This window comes from Rhinatrema bivittatum, chromosome 16 (assembly GCF_901001135.1).
Source record: "Rhinatrema bivittatum chromosome 16, aRhiBiv1.1, whole genome shotgun sequence".
Taxonomy (NCBI): Eukaryota; Metazoa; Chordata; class Amphibia; order Gymnophiona; family Rhinatrematidae; genus Rhinatrema; species Rhinatrema bivittatum.
In genome coordinates, this window is record NC_042630.1 from 59,602,859 (window position 1) to 59,607,633 (window position 4,775).

Genomic DNA, 4,775 nt, shown 5'->3' on the forward strand with positions numbered 1-4,775 from the left:
GACTGCAACACCATGGCTGACATTGAGGTGCTGTCGGTGTTAGAGGGATTTCAGCCACTGTCAGTGTTTCATGGACATTGTGTTGTGAACGAAGGAGATTGTGAGCAGCGGAACGTGCTTGCCGTGATCACAAGCGTGCCTCTAGCAGTCTGGATGACGTTGCTTGGCCGCTTCCTGCTGTCTTCCTACAGCTATTCTTTCCTTGTTGTGCTGTTTTTTTGCTGCCTGTTCCTCCTCTGTGCGCCTAGTTCTAAGGCGTTGTGCTGCTAGCACAGCGCGAGTACGCCGACGTAAGTTAGATTTTCTGCGAGGCATCAATTTGGTGAATTGCAAGAGATGTATGAATGGTGTGTAAAAGGATCAAGGGAAATGGGACTGTAATGTCCGAAGAGCAAGAGAAATGCACAGGGCAAAAATTAATGCCTTCTTAGGTAAGAGGATCCAGACCTTATAAAGCAGTTACGACACTGATAGATAAGAAATGAATTGGTGTGTATAAACGTGGTCAGTCAGTGGGAGGTTGTGATCCTTAGGGATAAAAATAGGGGAGTGCCTAATCCACCTAGTAATGTGTCTGTAGAGAAGTTTCTTTTGGAGGGCTAATCCGCTAGCTTTCAGAGATCAGTAAAAGTTATAGTTTGTGTGGTCCGCTGCTGCTGCTCCTCCCAGCGCCATGTTGGTCCCGCTGTGCGCGACGTGCACCACTGCTGCCCCTCCCAGCGCCATGTTGGTCCCGCTGTGCCCGACGTGCGCTCCCGCCCGCGCATGCGCAGTACAGCAGCTTCATTTCCCAAGGTAGATAGCGTGTGTTGCATGTCTGTCCAACAGATGTCGCTGTTTTCCCCACACACATGTAAAAACATGTTTTTTTCTGTAACCATGTGACATCTATGTAATCTAGATAGAGAGGAACCTTGCCGAAAGTGAAAGCAAGGTTGTGTCCAAATTTGAAAGCAATTGGTGCAGTAGCTGAGCCTGGTTAAGTTGAAAAAACAGAACAGAGCAGTAAAGGTTACAGTTTGTGTTTTGTTTTCTTTTTTACCCCAAATGAACAGCACCAGCAAAGAATAGTTTAAATATGCAAGCACACCTTCCTGGCCCCCCTCCCCCAACCCGGCGAAATAGAGCAAAACACGCTACAGCCCCCCTCTCGGGAGATGTGGAGAATAAGTGCCCCCCCCCTGTGAAAAACACGCGGCGGAAAATAAGAACGGTCCCCCACCGTGCTCCTCCCCGGCTACCTGTGTAAACTGCCAGCCGGTGGCGAGGGTGTGTGCTAGGGTTTGCTCCGCCGGCTGCCATGTCGCAAAACTTCACCGGTGAAAGTGGTGCGTCAGGATTCCTGACCTAGTAAGGGCAAATGTCCGCTGAGGATATGGCGCCGACGGGCTCTTGCCCTTACTATGTCACATGCTGTACCGACGTCGTTGTTGTCTCCGTATAGCATAGTAAGGGCAAGGTGCTGGCATCTGACGGCCCTACTGAATGCGATGTGTCCCGGACCGTTCCTGTGGTGCCGGCGGAGAAGCACGGACTTGTTTCGGGTGTAGTGTGTGATCGGAGTGCAGTGCGTGGGTGGGTGGAAGAGGGTACTTTAATTTAAATTCGGAGGGTGTGTGAAATGCGGGGCTTCCCAAAGTAGCAGCCAGGAATTCGTGTTTTGCAGTGTTTTGGGAGGGTGGTGAAGTAAGTGACATTGGCAGGCGTGTGGGTGGGGGTGTGTGATGTGATGAGTGTGGATTTCTGTGAGTTATGAGGGAGTGTGAATGAAAGACAATAGCCCTGTGAGGGGGTGGGGTGTGGTGTGTGAGTGTGTGTGAAAGGTGTAAGAGGTTGCGCTTGCGCTGATGGCTACCAGATGTCGCTGTTTTGTGTAAGCAATTTTTAAACTTGTATTACCTGTCACAGGTGTGACCTATATGTAATGTAAGTGTATAAGATCCTTCCCGTATGGGAAGTGAATGTTGTGTGCAAATTTGAATGCATTCGGTTAAGCGGTTGGCGAGATTAGCGACGACGTACAAACTATTTAACATTTTTATTTATATAGATAGTAGTTTTTTAATGGAAAGATATACAGCATAATCAAAGAGAAGGTGAATCAACTGATCCATTTGACCAAAGTTATTTAAAAGAGGGACAATTAATAATCTAAATACTATTCATATGCTGAAAATTCAAAAAAGGAATGTACATCGTGGGGTGAATTTTCAGCACAGAGAAATGGAAGTTATGCATGCAAAAAGGGAGGAGGAATAGCCTAGTGGTTAGAGCAGTGGACTATGAACCAGGGTTTGAGTCCTGCTGTTGCTCCTTGTGACCTTGGGCAAGTGACTTTACCCTCCATTATCTCATGTACAAACTTAAATTGTAAGGGAAATACTTACAGTACCTGAATGTAAACCAGTGTGATATCTCAATTAAGATCAAATATCAGTATATTAAAATAATAAATAAATAAGTAGCACTCAGGTGCATAAGAAGTATTTTGCAAAAGCCTGATGTGTACATCTTTACAGTACTGTGCATAAATGTTAATTAAAGGACTTTATGGGGCAGGGTTCAGAAGTTCACGTACAAGTTGCTACTTTATAAGTGGCACATACACGCATGTTACTGAACTTGCATATACGCTTTTACACTTGCTAATCGACTTGCACAACTTAAATCACACTGCTCTTTAATCTGTAGTTTTTGGGTGAATGAAATGATAGGAATTCAGGGTGAACTGCTGAAGAGTCTAGGTGAAGTGGTGACCACCTACTACTATTACTACTTCTGCTTAGCATTTCTATAAAGGTACGCAATATGCACAGCGCTGTACAAACATACAAAAAAGACAGTCCCTGCTCAGCAGAGCTTACAATCTACAATCTAAAATAAGACAAACATACAGGACAAGAGACTTGGGGTATTTCATAAAGCAGAAAATCAGGCAGAAGATTTAACAGCGGTTTCAAAAAGGTGGGGCTTTAGATGGGCTTTAAACACGGCAACAGAGGGAACGTGACGCACCAGTTCAGGAAGATCAGTCCAAGCACACGGCCCATGATTCCACGCTTTCCCAGGTGGAAAGCATGGAGCCGAGAATTGGGAGTAGAGAGGGGTGAACAATTGGTTGTGGTGGCTCGTGCATTCCAAATTTCAATTTCTTCTGCCATTCTGGACCTAAATTAGTCCTCCTTCAATTTAGGTGCAGAGTTACCTTTCTTTTTATTGCTGCCCCTGCCAAAGCTACCAACCCTTCCAGCATGCCCTCCTCTTCCTCTTCCTAATACAACAGAATGTGTTGAAGTGCACTGTCTACTGGTAGTTTTGATATTACAAATACATTTATTAAGTGATACTGTAACTGTATCCCTGCTCACAGTACCATTCATTGTATGGAGAACTGTTGGCGTCTCACTCACACACACAAGTATTCATGTAGTACTGAATGACGCCATATAAACAAATAATTTATAACCACATATACTGGCAGCCTGGTAGACTCCTCTTTAGTTTCTAAATGTGCACTGCTCACTGCACTGATGCCCAGGCAGAGAGGGGAAAAAATAGCTAGCACTGCTGCAACTGCAATCTCCACACTGTCTTTCATGTTTATTCTTCCCTCAGTGAAGAGAAAAATGAAAATCAACAGCAGTGCACTGCCTCTATTTCTGGCAATGTGTGAGACTACTACAGAACAGAGAAGATTAGAAGCAGCCCTTTACCAGTGCTAAATCCTAAGTTTGTAATCTTTATTCCAACTCTGTGAGAGCTTTTAGTAGCATATCATTCTCTGCCAAAAGCTAAAGAGGAAATACAAAGCTTCCGGACAAGGACATGCTCAGACTTTACAATGTGAATGTGACAACATTGTTTGATCCAGATAGCAGCTATAGGCTATTTAAAAAGATGCCACACCATGATTTATCCTATGAATAGACTCCCTGCCAAATTACAGGCTGATACAGTACAGTGCACTCCGGCAGAGCGCACTGTTAACCCACGATACAGAATTCCACTGCCTCTGTTTCTCTGAGATACTAAGCACTGCAGTAGTGAAGATAAGAACAAAGCCCTTTTCTTTGCTTAACTTATTTTATTTCCTTTTCTCTCTTTTTTTTTAATTGTATCTTTCACTAACAAAAAACTCCAGAAAGTACAACCTTTACCACTAAAATTTGATAGAGAAGTAAATTTTAAAATGGAGTTTGCACATGCTCAAACCTTTCAGTGGGAGGAAGTCAGCATCCTATGATGTAGCAGCAAGCAATAGGCTGGTTAAAAAATATGCTTGATTTTGATTGGTCTTCCTGTCTTTTTCCCTGCTGCATCCCGCCTTGGCTCCTGAAGAAGAGAAGGTGGTCAGTCTAGCTACCAGTGTTTTACTTTTACCATAGGTTTGAATGGGAATCATAGGTTGTTGCTTATGTAAACTGGAGTGAAAGCAGCTAGCTATACCTCGGTATAAAAAAACTCTTAAATAATAAACAAATGGAAACTAAAATGTTTTCTTATTTTCATGTGTTTCCTTCATTTGTTTCAGGGGCCCACAAATGAAACAAAAATAGCCTCATTTGTTGCATTTTACACTTCATTTCAAACTAATGCACATCCCTATTCTTTGTGCATATAAATGAAGAAGAAACATGACATACAAATGAGGCTTTAATGTGTGCCTGGTAAATAACATATGTTCTCCTTCACCTGCAATTTACAATTCCAAAAACATCTGTTTCAGACCAGGTGTTATATTTTTACCATGCACACTGCCTCTTGAAATCAAAGTA